Source organism: Papaver somniferum, unplaced genomic scaffold, assembly GCF_003573695.1.
Source record: "Papaver somniferum cultivar HN1 unplaced genomic scaffold, ASM357369v1 unplaced-scaffold_132, whole genome shotgun sequence".
In the NCBI taxonomy this organism is placed as follows: Eukaryota; Viridiplantae; Streptophyta; class Magnoliopsida; order Ranunculales; family Papaveraceae; genus Papaver; species Papaver somniferum.
This window is the reverse complement of record NW_020622381.1, coordinates 18,799,507-18,825,488: the sequence shown is the minus strand read 5'-3', so window position 1 is coordinate 18,825,488 and position 25,982 is coordinate 18,799,507.

The following is a 25,982-nucleotide window of genomic DNA, read 5'->3' as shown; positions in this document are numbered from 1 at the left end:
CTTCTTCGTAACTAAATATTCATCAAAGTAGTATATTCATCCATTCATCATTAATCATAGATTATTACTAACCGTAAGATAACAAATACGCTTAGATATCTCCAAAATCCCTTAAGCCACTAGACAACAGGTACGCTTAGTCGCCAGAGTCTATCCGTCTGAACCACCTTGAGGTACGCTTACAAGATGTAATTCAGTCGAATGCTTTATGGTCTGTGAATTTAGGTTTAATCCTAGTAGTTAGACTCAGTACGCTCGGTCTACTTTCTAGTGTTGTGTTTACACGCGATTGCTTTACGGAATCCCTCCGCAAGGTCTCACGTTCTCTATTGTGTAAGAAATTATTCAACAATTACGGATATCCTAACCCTTATTAGCATTAGATTGAGTTAACAAATATATTCAGTTGGCCACCTAAACAATCTATCAATCAATCATATTCATTTTTAATAATAAACACAAACAATAATCATATGAAGAAATCATAACAGATTCATATACTAAACCAAATCATATATAGTACTTAGAATTCATCCTCAATCAAATAAGTAAATTAGCTAGACATAATGGAGTTTATAGAAAGCAAACTGTAGTTGTAGAAGAACTCTAGCTACTGCTGCTTCTGTTGCAGGAGATCAGCCATTGTCGCCTTGTTGCAAGAAAACTTTAGCTACTACTGCCTCTGTTTCAGGAGATCATCCACTGTCTCCTTGTTGCTATAACCTTTCTGCTACTAGTGCATATGTGAAGTCTTTATGCTTCTGTTCTTCTCTGGAGAATTTTATCGAGCAGTTTGTGGGCGTGAATGTGAGGTTGAGGAGATATCTTTTGGTTGCAATTTGGACCTCTATTTATAGAAATCGAACCCTGAAAATTCTAATCTGATAACCACACAACAATTCTAAACCGCCACGAACAATCAAACGCGCTTTAATCTTCACCATTCATCTTGAAATTCAACGGTAAAAGCATCACTCGGTGGCTGTTTTGCAGCTGCAGTATCAATCCAAAACCATTCTCTGACTGAATTGTCGCTCAAGTCTTGACTTCCAAAGATTATCCAACCTCCACAAACGCGTATCGATGATTCCTTGTTTATTTTGGACGCGGAAATATCCTACATAATCACGGCAGCAGCATCAGTTCCATCTTGTATTCTTGGTCGAATATCTTGCTAACAAAATATCAAACTCCTCAGGTCCGTGCTTATCTGTTCCTTGTCCAACTAGAGCTCTCCTATTGATCTATTTCTTCTATGTTATAACAACAACATACATTTTACTCGAACTGCACCTTGAATAGCAGCAACCATTATCACCATGTCCGACCAACAACCACCACCACTGCGTCATCACTATCACAGCTCCAATCACGTCCCTGACCTTGCATTATCATCACCATTATCAACTGCATCTCAAGTTCTTCTCACGCTTCATCATCAATGCTCATCACCGATGGCAACAAACATCAGTCACCTCTTCTTTTCTTCATAGTTGAGACAGAACTTAAGCCCATCACTCATGAATACAGACTCGAGATCGTCACCAACAATGGCAGCAACGTTCACTGCCAACTTGAGGTCTTCTTCTCTACTCGTCTTCCATCAATTACCGATGCCATCATGCAGTCACCATCAGTCATCTCCGTCATCTCACTAGCCCTCATTGACTGCTGCTATCATCATTACCGACTGCTTTTGAGCTTCATCACTAAGCTCGAGTGCTTATGTCTATCCCCTGTTTAACTCAAACAAACCTAGCTACATCTCCGATGGCAGTAAACCCATCTGCTCCATACCGTCCCTGACTTCTTCTCTTCCTCATTAAATCTTCCCAGTCACCATCTCGTTCGTACTGTCATGCCAGCTTCCTTCTATTACAGATGCGAACTCCATCATACTGCCATCAACAACAGTAGTTCATCATCTTTACCACTAATGGCACCAAACCCATCTCTTTCAGCTGTTAATCATAGCCGCTCGAGAAACGCTGCAATAGATAACCGTGCAGAAGAAACTGCACGCGGGATTTTCAGTTTTGAATAAGATTACCCCTTGTAAAATACGTGACTGTGTTTAGAAGCTTCTTTGAGAGCTGAATGCCCCTTAACACTTGATGAGGTGTCAATATTAGTTTCCCAGAAATTAACCATTTTGCCCTTTTGTCTTCTGAGTTCTTGTTTTGCTCATAACTTCTTCATGCGAACTCGGAATTACTTCATCCTTTCGCCGTTGGCTTTATATTTTCGTCCTCTTCAAGATGAAAAGTAAAAATCTTGTACTTGAACAAGTTCCATTGGTCTTTGGCCATTCTCCATTTGTAGCTAGCTTCTTTTATTGCACAATTAAGTGTCAATTCACTTCTTTTGGATGATTCACCTAATAAAACATAAAATAATAGAAAACAAGCGTAATGTACAATAATTTGCAAGAATATAAACAATTACTAGCATGGAATTAACACTAAATATATGTAAAATATGCACTTATCAAATTCCCCCACACTTGGCTTTTGCTAGTCCTCGAGCAAACTACCTAACTTAAAACAAAATACAACAACTCCATTTCGCCGAGGATACGGTTACACTTAGCATGTGCAACAAGACTTTAAACCCCTAGGTGTACCTAGTGGACGAGTTATAGTCTCGTGAGGGCTTAGGAGAGGTATACCCACAAAACCTACTCCAACTTCTAAGCGTTCCAGCGTCTCAAGCATCCAAAGATCTATGAGGACATAGAGTTTTTGCATGCTAGTAATAAGAAGTTAGAAATACCAAAGAACATATTCATTCTTAAATATTGAGTGAGAAATAACCACACTATAATGAGAGAATGCGTGTTTGAGAGCGATCAATAAGCATTTCGCCTCGACTTCTGCCTCACTTAAAAGGATTTTATGATAATTGCACTCAATAAGACAGCTTTTTTATGGGTCTCACATGTGTGCAGGTAGGAATGGAGAGAGAATCCTACACACGTTGAATAGTGGGAAGGAAACCTTACGAATTATTTTTGGAGACCCCACAAGATCGTGGGAAAATAAATATCTTTTTCTGATAATCTCTAAGAAAGGAAATCAACCATTATAGCAAGGATGGGAGTACTTACCACCTTCATATCTGATCGCAATGATGATAGCACCACTCTCACAACTTCCAATAGAAACGTCTTCCTTCGGCTCGTCTTCTTCATCTTCATGGTCTTCGTCTTCGGCTTCAACTGTTGATGATAAACTCTTGAACTTCGCAGAACTTTGACAATTTGTAACTCTTTTCCTCAATTTCCTTGTTGTTTGAAACTTCTTTATATGTTTTTCTTCCACATGGCCTTATTGATGAAATAACAACCTAAATGCAAATCTCTTTGCATTATTATTATTATTTATTTATTTTATTTTTTATTTTTTTCTTTTTTTTAATATATATATATATATTTTTTTTTGAAGAGAGATTTCAACTAAAACAATAAATATGAAACAAAATTAACATGGCCATGTGAGAAGTATGTTACCACTTTGATCTTCACAACTTGTAATGTCTTCGTATCATAAACTTCAATAATTCTCATCTTTTGATTTTCTTTGCTCTTGTAATAAGTCTTCAACATGTATATAAAAATACGCTCACTGTATGTTGCTTTTACTTGGATATGAAATTTTTGCTCTTTCTTGAATTGTTGCTTGTAAACCTCAAACGTATTCAACTTTCCTTGTAGATTTTGATGTCGCTCCACTTGTTGATGATGATGTGTTTCTATGGATCTGTTGTTGGCGAGAGAGAGAATGGTGCTAACTGCAAATCAAACTACAAGAAGGTGGTTTTCATCTATAAACGTCACCCTCATGATTGACAAAATTAGCACTCAAGAGATCAAAGAGTAGTGCCTCTATTGGTGGGAGGTTGGGTAGATCACCATTCTACCCAGAAATAACGTACGGTGACACACACTCAAAAGAAAGCTTTTTAATCAGCTCCAAAAAATTTAAGGTATGGTGCCTCGGTTGATATGAAAATAGGTAGCCTCCACTAATGATTGATCAGCAACTCTAATAATGCATTTCTCTCTGCTCCTCATTTGCATCACTGGCATGATTAAATCCATTATTTAACACTCCAATTCGTAAGAAATCCAAACGTAGTTCCCTAACACTTCCAAATTCAGCTATGTCGGTCAGAATTCTCTATGTAAATATACCTAGAAGTATGCTAGTGACTCTAAAATCTCTACAAGTTGGAGGTGTTATTCAAATATATACAAAAAAATTGAAAATTTTGACTCAAAAAGGCTAAAAACTCTATATGCAAAAGACTCCCCCACACTTAAACGTTACATTGTCCTCAATGTAATTGACTCATCCTAAGTAAAGTCAAGGTGGGAAATCCTAATATGATATGCAAAAGAAGAAAACTAAAAACAAAAGGATACAAAATACAAAACCTATGGGTTGCCTCCCATTCAGCGCTTAGTTTAAAGTCGTCAGCCAGACTGGGCAGTCTCCTTACTACTCCTCCAGAGGGAGTAAATATTGAAGTCTAATTGAGTCCACCTTCTCAGTAGAGAAGTTTTCGTAATATGTCTTCAATCTATGGCCGTTGACCTTGGATGTTATCCCGGTTTTACTACTAGTAATCTCAACTGCACCATGAGGAAAAACATTACTAACAATAAAAGGTCCAATCCATCGGGACCTTAGCTTACCAGGAAATAAACGAAGACGAGAATTAAATAAAAGAACTTTTTGTCCCACAAAAAAATTCTTTCGAGAAATCATATTGTCATGGAAAAGCTTAGTCTTTTCCTTGTATATACGAGCACTCTCGTAAGCATCGTTACGTATCTCCTCTAGCTCATTGATTTGTAGTTGCCTTTGTTTCCCCGCTTTGTCATACTCCATGTGGCACATCTTTACTGCCCATAAAGCCTTATGCTCAAGTTCAACTGGGAGATGACAAGCTTTTCCATAAACCAATCGATACAGAGACATACCAATCGGCGTCTTGTATGTTGTTCTATACGCCCATAATGCATCGTTTAGTCTAAAACTCCAATCATTTCGTGTGGTGTTAACGGTTTTCTCAAGGATGGACTTAATCTCACGATTTGAAATTTCAGCTTGCCCACTAGTTTGTGGGTGATACGGCGTACCAATCTTGTGTGTAATGTTGTATTTCTTGAGGAGAGCATGGAAGGATTTCTTGAAGTGCGAGCCTCCATCACTGATAACTACTCTTGGTGTACCATGTCTAGAGAAAATGTATTCCTTCACAAACTCACAAACAACTTGAGAATCATTAGTAGGGGTGGCTTTAGCTTCCACCCATTTAGAAACATAATCCACAACAAGAAGTATATAAAATTTTCCATTCGAATTAACAAAAGGACCCATAAAATCAATGCCCCACACATCAAAAATCTCGACAATGAGAATAGGATTGAGGGGCATTTGATTTCGAGCACCTAGATTGCCTGTTCGTTGACATCTACCACAAGATTTGCAAAAAGCATATGTATCCTCAAATAGGGTAGGCCAATAAAAGCCACTCTCAAGGACTTTGAGAGCGGTACGTTTTGCACCAAAGTGACCACCACAAGCATAAGAATGAAAAAAAGATAAAATAGATTGAAATTCAGAGTTAGGTACGCACCTGCGAATAATCTGATCAGCACCATATTTCCACAAGTAGGGCTCATCCCACACATACTGCTTGGCTATTTTCTTAAGCTTTAACTTTTGAAAGTTAGACATCGTACTAGGTACTTGCCTTGTAACCAAATAGTTTACTATCAGCATACCAAGGTGTTGATTCTTCAATTGAGAAAAGTTGTTCGTCTGGAAAACGATCTTGTAAAGGAAGTGCTTCTTCGGAAACAACAAGTCTACTAAGATGATCGGCAACTGTATTCTCAACACCTTTCTTATCTCTGATTTCCATATTGAATTCTTGCAGCAAAAGAATCCAACGTATGAGTCTTGGCTTGGCCTCCTTTTTTAATAGGTACCGTAGTGCTGCATGATCAGAATATACAATCACATTGGTACCCACCAAATAAGCTCTAAATTTTTCTAATGCAAATACTATAGCCAACAACTCCTTCTCAGTAGTAGAATAGTTGATTTGAGCATCGTTTAGGGTCCTTGATGCATAATAAATCACATGTGACCTCTTGTCTACTTTCTGACCCAAAACAGCTCCGACTGCATAATCACTTGCATCACACATTAACTCGAACGACAAACTCCAGTCAGGTGACTTAATAATTGGTGCAGTAGTCAACAATTCCTTCAATTTATTAAAGGAATCCTTGCACTCCTGGTTGAAGTTAAAGGCAACCTCCTTTTGCAACAATTTGCACATCGGCATTGAGATTTTGGAGAAATCTTTGATAAACCTCCTATAAAAACCTGCATGACCAAGAAACGAGCGAATTTCCCTCACCGAAGTGGGGTATTGTAAGTTCCTAATCAAGTCTATCTTTCCTTGTTACCTCGAGCCCTTGAGAGGAAACGATGTGGCCAAGTACAATTCCATGGTTTACCATAAAGTGGCATTTCTCCCAGTTTAAAACCAAATTAGTGTCTATGCATCTTTTAAGCACAAGTTCAAGATTATTTAAACAAATATCAAATGAATCGCCATAAACACTAAAGTCGTCCATAAACACCTCAATGATGTTTTCCACGTAATCAGAAAATATACTAACCATACATCTTTGAAAAGTGGCAGGCGCATTGCAAAGACCAAATGACATTCTTCTGTATGCAAATGTACCGAAAGGACAAGTAAAGGTAGTCTTCTCTTGATCCTCCGGTGCAATAACAATTTGATTGTAGCCCGAATAACCATCCAAAAAGCAATAATGAGAATGTCCCACTAATCTCTCTAACATCTGATCAATGAAAGACAAAGGAAAGTGATCCTTGCGTGTAGCCGAATTGAGCTTTCTGTAGTCTATGCACACTCGCCATCCTGTTTGAACTCTTGTTGGAACAAGTTCATCATCTTGATTTCTAACAACAGTGACACCTGATTTCTTAGGCACCACTTGCACCAGACTAACCCATTTGCTGTCAGAAATTGGGTAAATCACCCCCACACTTAGTAATTTGAGGATCTCTTTCTTCACGACCTCCATCATTGGGGGGTTAAGCCTACGCTGAGCATCACATACTGGCTTTACATCATCTTCCATTAGGATTCTATGCATGCACATGGCTGGACTAATTCCTTTGATATCAGCAATTGTCCAACCAATAGCCGTTTTGTGCTCTTTCAGAACCCGAAGAAGGCGTTCTTCCTGTACTGCTGTGAGATTCTTTGCAATAATGACTGGAATCTCTTCCCCATCACCCAAGTAAGCGTACTTTAAGTGATCTGGTAGAGGTTTCAGCTCTAATTTAGGTGCCTGCACAAAAGAAGGTAAAGGAACTTCATCAGTTACAGGTAAGGAGATATATGAAATATTACCTCTGGTAACTTCTTGTGATGCCGTTAAAGCACCACATGTTTCAACAAACTCTTCGGGAATATCAACATCCAAGTTAGGCATGCCATGGACGTCCATATCTATGCTATTTTTTAGCACAGATTCAAGTTCATCTTTGTTGTGCAAATCAAACATCTGTTGTGCTAATGAACCAATAACATCAACATAAAATGCGGAATGGATATCACTTAGATAACGCATGGCTTCAAAAATATTGAAGCGTATAACCTCTTTGTCAAACTCCATAGTGAGTGTCCCAGTATCACAATCAATCTTCGTCTTAGCAGTCTTCATAAATGGTCTCCCAAGAAGTAATGAAGTAGACGAACATTGTCCCCATTTTGCATATCCACAACAAAGAAATCAACCGGAAAGATTAGTTCATTCACTTGCACCAACACGTCTTCCACGAGTCCCTTAGGATATATGTTAGACTTATTAGCCAATTGAATGATAATCCCTGTCTTCTTTAAAGGCCCAAGATTCAATGAATCATAAACATCGGCTGACGTCACACTTATGGAAGCTCCCAAATCAAGCAAAGCACGCTCAAACCATTTTTCACAAATAGTAATTGGCACTGTAAAACCACCAGGATCTTTACACTTTGCAGGCATCTTCTTTAACAACATAGCTGAAGCACTTTCTCCCACCTGAGTGATCTCGTTAGCAATTAACCTCTCCTTCCTTGTGCACAAATCCTTCAGAACCTTGGCATACCTGGGTACCGTTCTGATGGCCTCAATAAATGGAATGTTGATATGCACCTTGCTGAAAATATCCATAATCTCCTTGTCTAGAGCTTGCTTCTTTGACTTGGCAAAACGACTAGGAAAAGGAGGTGGCGTGGTAAAAGTATGAACTTTGTCCTTAGGTTGGCCAGTTGAGGTTGGCCTTTCCTCTTCCAAGTCGTGACTAAACTTTTCTTGTTGTTTTGGCTCTTCTGTTTGCTTCCCACTTCTTAGAGTTACAACATTAACGTTCGCTCTTGGATTCACGAAAGGCTGTGATGGCAACTTTGCCGAATTTTGCATTTTTATTTCATTCATGTCTGTAGCCAATTGTCCAATTTGAGTTTGCAAGTCCTTTATAGACATATCTTGCTTCTGCAGAATTGTATCTTGACCCTGAGCATTTGCATCATCATTTTCATCATCTCCTTTAAACTAGAATTATGAGTTTGCTGTTGAGGTGGAGGTTGTGGTTGTTGAAAACATTTTGTCGCCCATACGGATTAGGAGCTGCAGCTTGCTGATTTGCATAACTAAAATTTGGATGATCTTTCCAACCTGGATTATAAGTATTAGAGTAGGGATCATACTTTGGCCTCTGATTAGGGAACATAGCATTCACCTGTTCAGACTCTTCTTCATAAGTAGGAATAATCACTGCCCCCATTCGTTGTACTACCTTTTCTATGTTGTTCATCCGTTGCTCTGACTGTGTAGACTCTCCTATCTCGATAGCTCTTCTGACATTAGAGTTGTTTCTGGTGTAGAATTGTTGAGCATTGGAAGCCATACTCTCAATCAAACTGGTTGCCTGCGAGATTGTCTTCTCAGTAAGTGAACCACCGCCAACCTCATCAATCAAATTCCTCTGTTCTGGAAGTAATCCTTCGTAGAAGTATTGAATGATAAGTATTGAGGATATATTATGGTTTGGGCAGCTTGCCAACAACTTCTTATACCTCTCCCAGTATTCATATAGAGACTCCCCAGACATCTGTAGAATGCCACTAATCTCCTTACGAACGGATGACGCTTTCGAAGCAGGAAAATATTTCTCCAGAAATAGCTTTTTCATCTCAGTCCATGTTGTAACACTCCCTGGAGGAAGACAATGCAACCATTCTTCTGCTAAGTCTTTCAATGAGAACGGGAAGGCTTGTAACATAACCATATCTCTGTCTGCGGTTGCATGCCTCAGACTTGTCATTGTGTTCTGGAACTGTTGAAGGTGTCGATTTGGATTTTCACCTGGATGTCCCTTGAACTTTGGTATATGATGAAGTAGATTCGATTTCAAATCCACTGGGTTAGTGATTGTAATGCACAGTGGTTGCGAATCTAAGCATGGAGATGTCAACTCTCCTAACTTCCTCTCCACGGGTGGAGGTGGTGGAGGATTTCCCCCGTCGTCTGTATTAACCATCTTTACTGCAGAAGGTTCTTGTTGCAACTTTGGTCGTGCTTTTAGTACCGTTCCCTTTCGAGTTTGAATTTCGCACCTGGGGTAATCCCAATCCTTTGATGCCAGAGATTAAGTACCTAAAACAAAAATCTTGAAAACAAAGTTAAAAACTAAAAAGAAAATCTAAAAGAAAAAAAAAAGAAACAAAAACAAAATTAAAAGAAACAACTAAATCTACCGACTGCTCCCCGGCAGCGGCGCCAAAATTTGATGGGTGTCGTAGGCTCAACAAATTAATAATCTTATTTCCACACAATTAGCTGGTAATATAATAGAACACTATATTAAGCCGCCACAGACACTAGCCTACTACCAATTAACTCGGACTGGACTATAGTTGAACCCTAATCAATCTCACACTGATTCAAGGTTCAGTTGTGCTCCTTACATCTCTGATCCTAGCAGGATACTACGCACTTGATTCCCTTAGCTGATCTCACCCATAACCAAGAGTTGCTACGACCCAAAGTCGCAAATCTGTCTCAACATAAAAGTCTATATGATTGAATAAATCTGTCTCCCATAGAAATACCCAAGAGTTTTTGTTCCTTCTTTTGATAAATAAAGGTGAAATTTTGATAAATCAAGGTGAACAGGAACCAATTGATAAACCAGACTTATATTTCCGAAGAATAGCCAAGTATTATCAATCACCTCACAATAAACTTAATCGACTAGCGAAACAAGTTATTGTGGAATCACAAACGATGAGACGAAGGTGTTTGTGATTACTTTTCCATATTGCATATAAGAGATATAAATCTCAAGCCAATTTTACAATTGCACTCAATCACGATAGAAACAGCAAGATCAGATCACGCAACTACAAAGAGAATAGTTGGGTCTGGCTTCACAATCCCAATGAAGTCTTCAAGTCGTTAACCTACAGGGTCTCGAGAAGAAACCTAAGGTTAAAGGAGAATCGACTCTAGTTATGCAACTAGTAACACACATGAGGTGTGGGGATTAGGTTAACCAGTTGCTAGAGTTCTCCTTTATATAGTTTTCAAATCAGGATTTGCAATCCAAGTTACCTTGGTAATAAAGCATTCAATAATCACCGATAGATGAAAAACCTGATTCAACCAAGCTAATATCTTTCAACTGTTAGATCGAACTTAGCTTGTTACACACAGATGAAATGTACCCTCATTTAGGTTTATGTAATCGTACCTAAACGTGTACACCATGTTGGTTCACAAATAGTTAACCAAGGTTAGCCATATGATTACTCTCATATCAACCTTATTCATCTTAACCATAACTAGTTCAAATGACTCAAATGAAACTAGTTAAAGAGTTTTTCAATTGCAATATTCTCATGGATTTGTGCAAGAACACAATTGAAACAAAATCGGTTTGATTCACTCAAATCAATACATAAACATTATAGCCATGGTTTGCAAAGATTGCATTCCTTATTGATAAATGTTTTAGGTTCATGTACAACAGATTTTAGAAAGGTAACCACTTAAGTATGTGTACGGGTATGCGTACTTAAGTAACCGGATTTGAGTTTGTTTTAGTTTCCAAAATCCGCAGAAATTTTCGGTTCGAGAACATATGCCAGTATGCGTACGGGTACGCATACTTAAGGTGACTAGTTAAGAGTTTGTCAATTCCCAAACTCAGCAGAATTTTTCGGTTCGAAAACTTCCGCCAATATGCGTACGGGTACGTATAATTAACCTGTCTCCTTCACCAATTTCGTATACACACATATGCATACACTTGACTCCTGGTTTATGGATTTATACACTAATGTGCGAACACACTATATATGCTTATATCCAAAAAAGGTTACACGATTCTAAACTCTTTATTTCATTCATTGAAACATTCTTTTATAATGACAATAGACGTTTTCACACACTATCAGCATCAAAGCAATTTTCAAGATATTGAAATAATCATTATCGAAACATTCCAAGTCTCACACCAAATTATTGTATCACACAAACCATGTAAGATGTTACTCGAAAATTTTCTCATGATATAAGATGAACTTGGTCGAAGCGAAAGCTTACCAACACATATTTCGAGAAATATGAAAGCGAGATATACTCAGCTCGAAATCTCAAATGTGTATAGAGAAAACTATATCGTAACACGACTTATGTCTCAATATAGGAGATAAAGTAGAAATAGACTTTCCAAGTGATAGATGAGTTTAAGTATCCACATACCTTTTGTCGATGAAGTTCCACAAGATCTCCTTAGTAGTTCTTCGTCTTCAAGTGATAAGTGCTGTGATGTCTAAGTTCAACTACACAAACTATGTCCTAGTCCGAGATATCTATAAATAGGCTAGAAATAAAGACTTATAGTTTTGATCACTAACATTGACAAACATGCTTGAGATAGCAAGGCATACGAGTTCGACCGAGCAGTGCTCTAACAATCTCCCCCTTTGTCAATTTTAGTGACAAAACTATCAATACATATGGATTACAAAATAAATAAAAATTGTAGCTTCTCATCCAAATGCTTGATCTCATTGGCATCTTCAACGCGACTCGAAATCTTCGTCACTTCCAAGTACTCCATGATCCTAAAGGTTGTAAGTTCAGCATCATAGTTGTTGAAGATCCGTAGCGATAACAATGAGAAAACAAATGCTCTCAATCATTGTTATACAATTTCATAGTATTATTACACAACATCAAAGTTCAGTTGTATCACAACTTTGAAAACAATACTATGGTGACATGTATCACTCCCCTTTAGTCAATACTTCATCTCGACATGAAAACCACTCCCCCTTACATAATGATCCGTAAACCATATGTATTTGTAGTATCACACTACACATTAATTCTCCCCCTTTTTGTCAATATAAATTGGCAAAGGTACGAAAACTAGTGGGATGCTCATGAAATTTTCATAGAGATACTTCATAACCAAAAGAGAATACCATATCAACTTATTTAGATGCCATCATAAAGCCGAAGCTAAATGCATTCATCAAGGAGTTTATAAAGATACAAGATAACCCCTATAATATTCCACAGCCGCACTCCCCAAAAATATTTGGCAATTAAGCACAAGTTCAAAAAGAACTCTCCCCCATAAAATGTCATTCCCGAAGGAACAACAAAGGCGACCTTACTTTCACAAGAAAATAAGGATTTCTTTGGACATAACCAAATCACATGAAAACATGAATTTGAGTCCAAAGTATTCAATTGAATTATTCACAAAAGAATTCATGATTAATCCAATCGAAATGCACAACTAAATTAACCACAAGAAAACCCATGATTACTTCAATTGGAATTACGCAACTAAATTAACCACAAAAAGTGAACAATTCAATTGGTCAAGCTCGTCATAAGAGAACTTACGGAACAACAACTAAACTGACCACAAGAGAATGATCAATTCAATTGGTCATGCTCAAACATAAGAAAACTTATGGAGCAACAGAGTATATGCACAAAAATGTGTATTGGAGATCGACCAATACTGCGCAATAGACAAGGATTCATTCTATTTTCCGTCACTATTTGCACAATGACATATAATAGACTTAATCCTTGTAAACAAAAGTTTTATCCTTTCTTCCATCAAAACAATGACATAAAAGGCTTTAACTTTTGTAATGTCAAAAGTTCATTATATCTTCTATCAATACTTTCATACCAACATAATAGAGATAACTTTTGACCAAGTACGGGACAGTCACAGGTTCACGGACGTAAACAACATATCCCATAACAATTTGCAATATATAAAATCATAAAGATTAAAATTGCAAAAATCATCTTCCAAATAACTTAGAATTTAAATAAATAAATCTAAAAACATTGAAGATGAAAATCGTTGGACATAGCTATGTGTACTCACAATAATGGCTATTCCAAACCCTAGTTATTCTTCTAAAAACATAAAGAGAAGATTTACTAGACAATATAAATCAAAACAAACTCAAAAACAAAGAGTAATCACAAGCCATAATCAGAGTTCCTGTACGGAAGCTTCACTGGTACCAAGACCTTCAAACTTGTGACTTACTGTATCAACTGCATCTTCGGAGAAGATATCCTCATTGAGAAGATCCTTAACTTGTGACTTCATGAGAACAAGGTCAGAATCAACCTTTTTCAACTCAGTTCGTAATAAGTTAAGATCCTTTACAGAGTTCTCGAGCTTCAGTTGAGTCTTCCCAATATCAGTTTGAAAACTATGAACTACTTCAGCAGAGACCATCTCAGCATTTTCTCGATCTTGATAAGAAAACGCATAATATCATGAGGCATAGGATTTGAGTTCATCAGACTTAACAAGGGTTCTCTTCTTCTTCTTCTTCAAAACAAACTCCAAATAAACTGAATCATCAAATGAATTTGCTAGTAAATCCCAAGAACTTGGAGTAGATCCCATCCTTAAAAGAGCACAACAAAAGTATATGTACTCTTATAAAAGGTTCGGTATTTATAGGTTACACAAGAACCAAAGTTTTAGGGTTTCCAAGTTTGGTTCGTGCATGTGTGAAAAGAGATACATGCACGTACATAGACTTACCCTTATACCAATTGGTTGCGAAGAAGATATAACACAAATTTGCTTAATGAGTAAAAACTCAACTCTAAAATAAATTTGTTCTCAAGAGAGAAAAATTTAGAGCACAACAATTTGACACCCCTTTTTGTAAGAAACAACCAAAACAAACAAAGAAAAACAAAAAACTCATGCAACAAAAAGTTTTTGTAATTGAAAAAACAACTAAGAACAATAAGAAGATAGCTGGAGATACAGAAACACATTTTGTCATCAAGAATACCTGAAAAATATCTCACTTTGTCAGGATTTTTATTGAGAATGAGAATTCAACCTTGTGATTAATTAGCACAAGTATGAGCCTTGAGCTCATTAAATGAACGTTGCTTATGGTTAAGCCTCTTTTTCCTGATCTTTGGAGGAAAACCATTATGATGTAAAAAGTTATCATAAAACTTATTATCATCAAAGTATGACTCATAATGTTGATTCTTACCTGAAGAATTTACAGAGGGACTTGTCAGCCTGTTGATGATATCTTTATATCTTTCAATTATCCTTTTTAGGTTGGCTTCCACTTTTCCATTGCTTCCTTCTTCTGGTACCTTTTTCACATCATAAACAACGTAATCTCCCTTATTAATCGAAGAATATCTATGAGTTCTTCTTCGTCGACATGGCTTAGGAAGACTTTTATGTGTTTGAACGTTTGAGGAACACATTGAACTGACTTTCCTGGTGGAGTACACAGGGTGAGTACTGAAACCAATAGGTTTAGACATACGAATATCAGTTACACCTTTGAGAATTAAATCTAAGGTGTGTTGAAGACGAATAATAGAATTGTCATTCAACCTAAAATTCCTCTTTTGTTTACCCGGCCCTTTTGAATCGCAAAAGAGACACACTTTCTGATCGCCTGAGTGATTAGCCAGAACAGTCTTAACACCATTGTCGGGAGAATTCTTCCTTCTGTGTGATGTGGGCTTCCCTTGATTAGAAGAAGATACATGTACATTTTTTTCAACATAAAGGATTTTCGGTTTTGCTTCTGAACCAGTAATTTTTTCAGTTAAATCAGAAGCATTTGGTATGGCGAACTCATTTGAACACTCTTGAAATGAGAGTTTACTTAAGAGATGTTCAATTTTAAAAGCATCCTTTTTGAGATTTTCCTCTTGAAGAATCTTTAAACGAGAGTCACGCTCACATATCATACCAACAAGGACATTGACTTTGTGTTTCAACCGATTGACATTATCAGTCTGGATTCTAACGTGTTTTAGAATCACTTCACTCTCTTTGGCTGCATTCCTTTCAACTTCCGAGTCAGACTCGTCAGTAAGGTTGTCAGGGAAAGACTTGTCAACGTACGTCTGTTTCATTGGAACACTAGGTTCATTTATATTCGAGATTGAAAAATCTTTCTCTTTAATAGACTTCATAGAAACAAAACTTTTATTTCTGGGCGTTTATTAGAGATAATATCGCCCATCCTAAGATCGCTATAAACACAGACTTATAAGGTCTTTAATGTGTTTGCCTGCTCTGATACCAATTGACAACGCGGGGGTCCAACAACCACACCCAACAGTTCGTTTGGCAATATGAGAGGACTTACTCCAATACACTTTCTAGAGAATCAACTAGACAGTCAGACTCAATCTAGAATAAAGTATATCAAAGAGTTTAATATATCTAACTCTTAATTCAATCCGCAATCAGCAAATAGAAATCTGCGATCCCAATTGAATCTAAGAGGAGTAACTTGAACGGTACCAAAGACCAACGTTCAAGTGTCAATCAATGTAAATCAACAACCCAAGGTTGGATATTCTAATTGATTGATCTTAACGCACAACCTACGATATTTCAATTATATAACAAAATATAATGCGGAAAATAAATAACACAGACACCAGAATTTTGTTAACGAGGAAACCGCAAATGCAGAAAAACCCCGGGACCTAGTCCAGATTGAACACCATACTGTATTAAGCCGCTACAGACACTAGCCTACTACCAATTAACTTCAGACTGGACTGTAGTTGAAACCTAATCAATCTCACATTGATTCAAGGTACAGTTACACTCCTTACGTCACTGATCCCTGCAGGATACTACACACTTGATTTCCTTAGCTGATCTCACCCACAACCAAGAGTTGCTACGACCCAAAGTCGAAGACTTGATAAACAAATCTGTGTCACACAGAAAAGTCTATAGGATTGAATAAATCTGTCTCCCACAAAAATACCCAAGAGTTTTTGTTCCGTCTTTTGATAAATCAAGGTGAACAGGAACCAATTGATAAACCGGACTTATATTCCCGAAGAACAACCTAGTATTATCAATCACCTAACAATAAACTTAATCGACTAGCGAAACAACTTATTGTGGAATCACAAACGATGAGACGAAGGTGTTTGTGATTACTTTTCTATCTTACCTATCAGAGATATAAATCTCAAGCCAATTTTACAATTGCACTCAATCACGATAGAAACAACAAGATTAGATCACGCAACTACAAAGAGAATAGTTGGGTCGGGCTTCACAATTCCAATGAAGTATTCAAGTCGTTAACCTACAGGGTATCGAGAATAAACCTAAGGTTAAAGGAGAATCAACTCTAGTTATGCAACTAGTAACACACATGAGGTGTGGGGATTAGGTTTTCTAGTTTCTAGAGTTCTCCTTTATATAGTTTTCAAATCAGGGTTTGCAATCCAAGTTACCTTGGTAACAAAGCATTCAATAATCACCGTTAGATGAAAAACCCGATTCAATCAAGCTAATATCTTTCAACCGTTTAGGTTTATGTAACCGTACCCAAACGTGTACACCATGTTGGTTCACAAATAGTTAACCAAGGTTAGCCATATGATTACTCTCATATCAACCTTATCCATCTTAACCATAACTAGTTCAAATGACTTAAATGAAACTAGTTAAAGAGTTGTTCAATTGCATTATTTTCATGGATTTATACAAGAACACAATTGAAGCAAAATCGGTTTGATTCACTCGAATCGATACATGAACATTATAGCCACGGTTTGCAAAGATTGCATTCCTTATTGATAAATGTTTTAGGTTCATGTACAACCGATTTTAAAAAGGTAACCACTTAAGTATGCGTACTTAAGTAACCGGATTTGAGTTTGTTTTAGTTTCCAAACTCAGCAGAAAATTTTGGTTCGAGAACTTCCGCCAGTATGCATATGGGTACGCATACTTAAGGTGACTAGTTAAGAGTTTGTCAATTCCCAAACTCAGCAGAATTTTTCGGTTCGAAAACTTCCGCCAATTTCGTATACACACATATGCATACACTTGGCTCCTGGTTTATGGATTTATACACTAATGTGCAAACACACTATATATGCTTATCCAAAAAAGGTTACACAATTCTAAACTCTTTATTTGAATCATTGAAACATTTTTATATAATGAAAATAGCCGTTTTCACACACTATCAACATCAAAGCAATTTTCAAGATATTGAAATAATCATTATCGAAACATTCCAAGTCTTACACCAAATGATTGTATCACACAAACCATGTAAGATGTTACTCGGCAATTTTCTCATGATATACGATAAACTTGGTAGAAGCGAAAGCTTACTAACACATATTTCGAGAAATATGTATACTCAGCTCGAAATCTCAAATATGTATAGAGAAAACTATATCGTGACATGACTTATGTCTCAATATAGGAGATGGAGTAGAAATAGACTTTCCAAGTGATAGACGAGTTTAAGTCTCCACATACCTTTTGTCGATGAAGTCCCACAAGCTCTCCTTAGTATTTTTTCGTCTTCAAGTGATAAGCGGCATGAAGTCTAAGATCAACTACACAAACTATGTCCTAGTTCGAGACATCTATAAATAGGCTAGAAATCAAGACTTATAGTTTTGATCACTAACATTGACAAACATGCTTGAGATAGCAACGCATGCGAGTTCGACCAAGCAGTGTTCTAACAACAGGAAACGTCTCAAAGTCGCGGCTATTAACAAAGACCTTTCTGTCTGGAAAGAGGAGAATGGTTGTTACACTTAGATTAGTAAATTGTTGCAACTACCTAGCCATAAAGTTCATAAACAGGCAGTTAAAAAGAAATGGGAGGTAGCTAACTTGAATACCCGTTGTATGAAAATGAGTTGCAGACATTTTACAGCAGCAATTCGGGTTCTATCTTCGAACGGTGTTGCCCCATGTAGCGAGAGTATCTACTCGGAACTGCAGCTGAAACATCCATACGCTCCTCCACCTTCTGTCCCTTGCGATGCTGTCAACATTGATCCCATCACGGGGGAATCATGTACAGTTCTTAGTGCCATCAAGAGCTTCCCAAAAGATACCTCTTGTGGCCGTGACGGATTACGTGCACAACACCTGTGCGATGTGTCGAGTGGGGCAGCAGCGGCAGTCGCGAATGATTTGCTTTCATCAATTACAGGTGTTGTCAACCTTTAGTTGGCGGGGAAATGACCAAATGGTTTAGACGAGTTCACAACTAGTGCACCCCTAACACCATTACTTAAACCCGATGGCGGAATTATGCCAATTGCAGTTGGTACTGTTTGGCGAAGGCTTGTTTCTAAGGTGGTTGTTTTTTCAGTTGGCAAGGACATGGCTTCTTATTTGGGAGACTACCAATTTGGTGTTGGTGTGCCATTTGGAGGTGAGGGCATTTTACACGCTGTAAATGGGCTTCTAAAGTTGAAAGGTCACTCCGAGAAAATGTCAATGCTGCTTATTGATTTCTCTAATGCTTTCACCATTGTGTGTCGATCTCATCTCATCAAGGAAGTTCACCTTCATTGTCCAGGTATTTCTCGTTGGGTTGAATTTTGCTACACAAGGCCTGCTAGACTTTATTATGACCAATATATTTTTTCGTCTGCACTCGGTGTTCAACAAGGTGATCCGCTTGGTCCCCTGTCGTTTTGGTGGGCCCGGGAAAGCGTATAAAATTGAAGTGAATTGAAAACGGGCCTACAGTAATACCGCAAGTGCACGGTCGTCAGTTGTAGCTCGTTCAAGTACGGGTCGATCCACAGAGACTGGGTGTGTTTTGGAGTGTGTAGCTGTTTTGGGCTCTAATTTGTTGTTGGTTAACTATGAAGCCTTTTGGGCTTTGGGCTTAGGGTACCTTTGGATTATAGGCTTGTTTGATAATGAAGTGAACTGAGCTTGGGCTCAGTTGGTCTTGAAGTGTACTGGGCTTTGAATTTCAATGGGCTTTGAGTACCCTTGACATTGAACTGGGCCTTTGGTGGACTGAATTAGGCTTTTGCCTTAAACCTGAATTGGACTGGGCCTTTAATTGAGTTCAGGCTTTGATTGAATCAGGCTTTTACTTTAAAAGTGACCTGGGCCTTTGTAATGACTGAGAACTGGGCTTGGTAACCTAATGATGAGCTGGGCTTGTGCTGTGAGCCAAACTCAGTTGCAGCAGCAGCAGCAAGGAAAAGGCAGCAAGCCAAGGGGAAGAAAACAAGGCAGTAGCAAGTAGTAAAAGCAGTGAAGCAAAGGTAACAGTGACAGAACAATGAAACTAAACAAGAACAATGGAACCAAGGCCTAAGCCAAGGGCAGTGAAGATGGTGAAGGTGAGCAAGAACAAAAAAATGAAAGGTGAAATGGTGAAGGTGAGCCTAGGCATACTACTAGAGTGGGAAGAGAACCAGTTTGCTCACAGTCACTAGTGAGCACTAGTTTCTCCCCACTGCTCAATCAATCCAAAGCTTCAAAGCTAAACTTCTACCACTAACAGTGAACAAAACATGATTAAACACAAAACTAAACCTAAACAGTTGACAAGACAAGAGAGCCTAGGCATACAACTAGAATGGGAAGAGAACTAGTTTGCTCACAGTCACTAGTGAGCACTAGTTTCTCCCCAATGCTCAATCAACACAATGCTCTAAGGCTTCTAGCCTAACATTCCACAAAACATGTATCACATGACAGGTACATTAACATTACATGGAACACAAACATCAACAGGAACATGCACTAGGAAAATTGAAGAAACTAAACATCACAGTGAACTAACATTAAACACAAAACTAAATTGAAATTAGAAACAAACAGAAATTATAAGAACATAAACTAAATGAACATGGAATTAAACATGAAATAAAACAGAAATTGAAAATTAACTAAAATTGATTTGAAACTGAAATTGAACATTAACAGAACTTCACAGTCCTGGACACTGGCTAGTCCAGCATATTCTCTCACACACACCCTCCAGTTCTATTTATACCCAAAACATCAAATTAGGGTTATCACCCATTTTCCAAAAATCCCAAAATAAAACCGTACAATTAGGTTTACTGTTTTTCTAATTTCATGGGTCTAATTGAGCCCATTTCCCTACTCTAATCCTCTCCTGGTACGGTCCCAACATGAATTAGGGTTTCTAGAGAAACCCCCAAATTACAGAGAAATTAGGGTTAGTGATACTCACCCAAATCGAGGAAATTTCTTCCATGTAGTCTCGACCCATGCTTCCTCTGACCTTCCTGCTCTTCTCGGCTGCTTCAATTTCTGTCTCTAACCTCACCTATTTCATCAACTTCTAAACTAGGGTTTTCGGGTTGAGAAGTTGATGTAATAGATGGCTAGAGAAGAAGGGGACGTGATGGTGGTATCTGCTACGGTCGGGGAAGAAGTGATGGTGGTGGAGAAGGCGAGGTAGTGACAGTTTGCAGAGACAGGGCATGGAGGTGGTGGTGGTTCTGCAACTGATTTTGGGAGAAGGGGAAGAAGCTCGACTGTTTTGGGAGAAAGGAAGTGTTTGTTTGGGTATAGGGTATCGGGTTCTACGGTGTGAAGCGGGGACATCAAGTGGTGATGTTTTGTGAGATGGGCCGTGGGATGTGAAAATGATGGATTGATCGGATGGCTCCAAGTGAAGAGACTGGTAGCGACCGTCGGATGATGAGATGGATCCGATCTAACGGATGAGAATGGAGGCGGGTATGGATATAGAAAATGGGTTTGGGTAAGGGTTTTGGGCCTTGGGTATGCCAAGCCCATATCTTCTTCAAGAACAATTCTTCCTTCTTGAGCCCATTCCTAGCTTTTTGGACGTGCGCTCCATTCTTTGCGGCTTCCTTGCGTAATTTCTTCCGGCTTTTCACCACTCTTCAGCTCTTTTCCGCTCCGCAAGTTATCCAGACTTTATTTATTACCTAAAAATGCAAAATTAAGTAAGAAAAATATTTATTCTTGAAAACAATGAAAATACAGAATATGGGATAAAATGTAGAATTAATGCACAAAAGATGAGTTAAATGCCAAGAAAAATATATAAAAATATGCACTTTTTAGCACTCATCACGTTTGCACTTACTCTTCATCCCCCTGTGAAGTCTTTTGTTTCCCGTTGCAAACTCGATTTGCATGCCTGGTACCTTGATGCTAGTACTATTATTGGTGATACACTTGAGGTGGCCAAGGCTTTGATCATAATAGAAATTGAAGGGACAAGTAGGGATTTTCATCTAAATATAAAGAAAACAGAAGTCTTTTGACCTTCTATTGATCATAGAAGCACTGCTGAAGGTGTATTGCACCTTGATATTGGTAGACTTACTAATGGCGTTAAAATTTTGGGAGGACCAGTAAGTTTGGATATGAATTTTACAAGCGATATGGTTTTGAGCAGGGTGAACAAGACAGTTCAAATAATGAATGCCATTAAAAAAACTCAAGGATCCTCAAAGTGAGATGCTATTAATTCGCAATTGCACTGTGTGTCTCGTTTATATTCTGCAATGCGTACTACCAATCTTGGAGTTCTTCAACAAGCCACCGATCTTTTTGATGATCATCTGTTCCGTTATCTGAGACTTTTGATCACTGGGGATGGTGCAGATTTTGGATCTTTGCAGCAGAGATTAGCTACCTTGCCTATCAAAGATGGTGGATTGGGTATTTATACTATGGGTGATACTAGCGCCTATTGTTATCTTGCATCTGAAATCCATACTGCTTCTGCGCAAAAGGTAATACTTGGTAACTTATTCTCCTCAGACAAAGGTTCTGCTTATCAGCTGACTCTTCAAAAATTCATCCAGGTATGTGGACTACCTTCTAGCTATCGCGTCGATGATACTGTCCCCCTTATATGCATTCCCTAACAGTTACTTATTTTGATGCAGTTAAGAAGCAAATACTCAGCCAATTTTCCATGTCTGCAAGAGATTCCATTCCGTGGCAATGTAATAATGTCAAACATGCACAAGATTATCTACTGGTTGTACCTATTGATAGACACATTTATATGTCTAATATGTCTCAATTGTATGTATTGTTAGTACTCGATTTTCTATTTATTTTGTTATTTTATGTCTTTATAGGTATTTTTAGAGAAATAAGCTCTTGCGGCAAAAATTGGCTCAAAAAGTGGTGTTTTACACCCTAGGATAAAGTACTAAAGACACTCCATAAATGCACCAGAAGAACCCCAGAAATGTCCCGGAGGAACCCCAGAAAAATTACTGTTTCAGCCCCAAAAATTACTATTTCTGCCCCAATTGCTAAAGGGACCCCAGGAATGGATTAGGGGAGGTCACTTTCTTCCCAGAATTTGAAAATATTTTTGGCGGGAAAATTATTTCATACACTGACAGATTTTACGGGCATGATTTGAAAGGGTTATGAGTAGACTAAAGAGCTTAAATTCAAGGTTTAGACTCCTTATGGGTATATGAATATATTTTGAGTGTTGGAATGGACTGAGTTGGGCCCAATCACCGGATATTTTTCACAACACTTAAAACAGGAAAATAGGGTTTCAAGTTGATTTATGGAAATTAAAGGAGACTAAAGGCAAGAAAAACAATTCTGAGGATTCATATACATATTTAGAAGATATTGGAATGATCGAAACATCTCAAAAACGCGTGGAGAAAGAAAATATAGAAATTATTGCCCGTGGAAAATATTTGTGTTCAATGAAGATTATTTGGAGTTATGACGAGATTCAATGCGTGATATGGGTATAAAAAGTCTCTTAGGGTGATGTAGAATCGGTGTCGAGAGTTTGGGGTCGAGAGGAGAGCTCAGGAGGCGTGAATCAAGAGTTTTCAGAACTCTGTTGCTGCTGCTCCTGCTGCTCGTGAAGAACAGGGAAACGGCGACGGTTTATTCATCCGTCGTAACAGTTTCTTCAACTGGTTGTAACAGTTTCTTCAACTGGATTGCAACGTTTAATTTCATTGTAACAGTTTCTTCATCCTCGTTTGCAACGTTTATCTTCATATTTGTAACTATTATCTTCAGCATAACAGTTGAGACTTGAAACAGTCGGTCTGTAACGCATTGCACTGTTGCAGATTCCCTGTTTCATTGTTTTCTCTTCTTGTAAATACCAATTGAGATTAATAAAATATTTTGAGAGGTATTTCACCATGATGAGCTAAACCCAACATTGGGACAACGGAGGAGGCGATTTTCGTCATACTGGTAAATTTAATTTATTCTTTTTATGACTTTTGCATTGATTTAAAATTGAAAAATGATTTTGATTAATTAGTTATCATTTTATTTGATGCGGCATGCTTGCTTAAATGTTTGATGTCCCATGCTTACGATTTATAACTAATATTCTGAGAATCTATATTAGCAAAATAAGAGTCCTTACATTTTATGTTTTGAGCGATAATTGTTAAGGATAAATAAAATGTACCATATGCATGAGAATTGGCCAAGTCCTTAGTCCCAGTAACTCTCTACCAATTTGTCAATATTTGTATATATATTTATTTTCTAAAAAAATTATCCTTCACAAGTCCGAGAGTTTGAACCTCATTACTACAACCCCCATCAAAAATTATTAATCATTTTGGCGCCGCCGACGCGGATTTGTGCTTAGGTAGAATTTTTAGGTTTATTTTTTTATTTATTTATTATTATTTGTTCCTTTTTACGTTTCTTTTTGTGTCTTTGATTTACAGGTTCGAAGTGGAATACTAAGGACTTGGGAACAAAAAGCTTAAAGCTAAAAGCTAAAAGAGAAGAAAAAAAAGACATAATATTTTTAGGATTTGTAAATAGGCTTTATTTTTCATAATTTTTGTAATTTTTGGACTTTTTATTTGGACTTTATTCTGGAAAATTGGACTTTATTCTTTTTTTTTTAACCCTACGGAAGGGTATTATTATTAAAAAAAAAAAATTTATATAAACTGTGTGCAGGGAAGGACGACGATTACTATATCGTCTCGGCCCCTCGGGTTCGTACATGACATAGGAGTCGTGGCCCGAGTCGACTTCAACGGTTCATCCCCCATCTGGTACGGGAGGTAAGTCCATCGAAACACTCGCGAATCTCTTGTAAGCGAGTTACTGTATTCTTTAAGGTGATTCATTGATTGAGGACGAATTTGGACTGTTTTTAAATTCCTAGTAAAGGGCAAGGCCTGGCCAATACAAGATAAGGGTTTGGATTTCATCACCGCTCCCTTCTTGCCCGCCTTAGGAAAACGAAACCTAACGCGAACCCAAGATTAAAATTTGGAATAGAACGAGACCGATAGGGTAACGAGCTTAATAGGAAACTCGTTCGAAAAATATTGGTTGCTCTTTAAGCACACTCCAAAGTTCATGATGGTTTCTGTGAGTTGAATGCGTGACTGCGCCGCCTTGTGATAGCGGTGAGGCCTTGGGTATCAAAGCTCCACTGAGCTTCCCTCGCCTCAATTCAACTTACTTTGACTCGGATTGATTCCAGAGGGGTTTGCTTAAATTGTAACGAATTCCCTTTCGAAAGATAGAAGCTGGTCTAGAAACAATCTAAATGGAGACATCATGCTTTTTGTTTGCTAGATTTTATAGGTTTGATTTGGTCGAGTCAGCCTTGTTTGTGATTGTGTAGAATTCCCTTGCAATTAAGAATGTCGAGCTGGTATGATAGAAGCCAATACAATGAATATCGACCTGAATTTGAATATGGACATCATCAGTTTTATTACCATGGTGGGAATAGTGGTTGGGAACGCCAAACTTTTCAAGGTTATGGTTCATACCATGGTGATCCCAATCACTATCCTCACAACCATCAGTCATACGAGAAAAATTCTGCTAATTCCTCTTTACTTGAGTCGACACGTAAGTTAGCTGAGAAAACACGTAAGTTCGCTGAAATGAATAACTTAGTTATGGACGAAAATAATGCAATGAGTGAACTTTCTTTACCTGACTTCCTAGATTATGTCAGGAATTCATGTGAGTCGGCCCAAAAGCTTTTGTTAGAGACCCAGAATAGAACTTCTCTAAAAGATCTAAATTTCCAAAATAGTGTTTCCAATTTTACCCTTGATGTAAATAGTGAATATTTGCCTAATTTAGAGGATGAGGTTAGAATAAAAGACACTACTTATTTAGATAAGGTTCAATCATCTTCGTACTGATGAGGATGAGGATAGCAGTAATGAAGAATCGAAATATGTAGGCATAGTGATCAGGAGTCTAGTAATCCAATTGAGCTGTATAGTGATTATATTATTTCTAGTTCAAATCCAAATAATTTTTATGATTATTCACCTATTCAAAAGGACGAGGATTTGATTAGGGATACCACCGTTTTAGACGATGTAGTTTTTCCTTTTGATTACGAAGCCGATAGTGGTTTAGAGGAACGGGTTCATTTCGAAAATACTGTTTTAGAGTCTAGCGACTTAGAAACAATAGTCTTGGAAGAAGAAGATAGACCCGTAGAGATGAGTAAAGATGCACTACCTGATAATAACTTAGAAGAATCTCTTGAATATTTTAA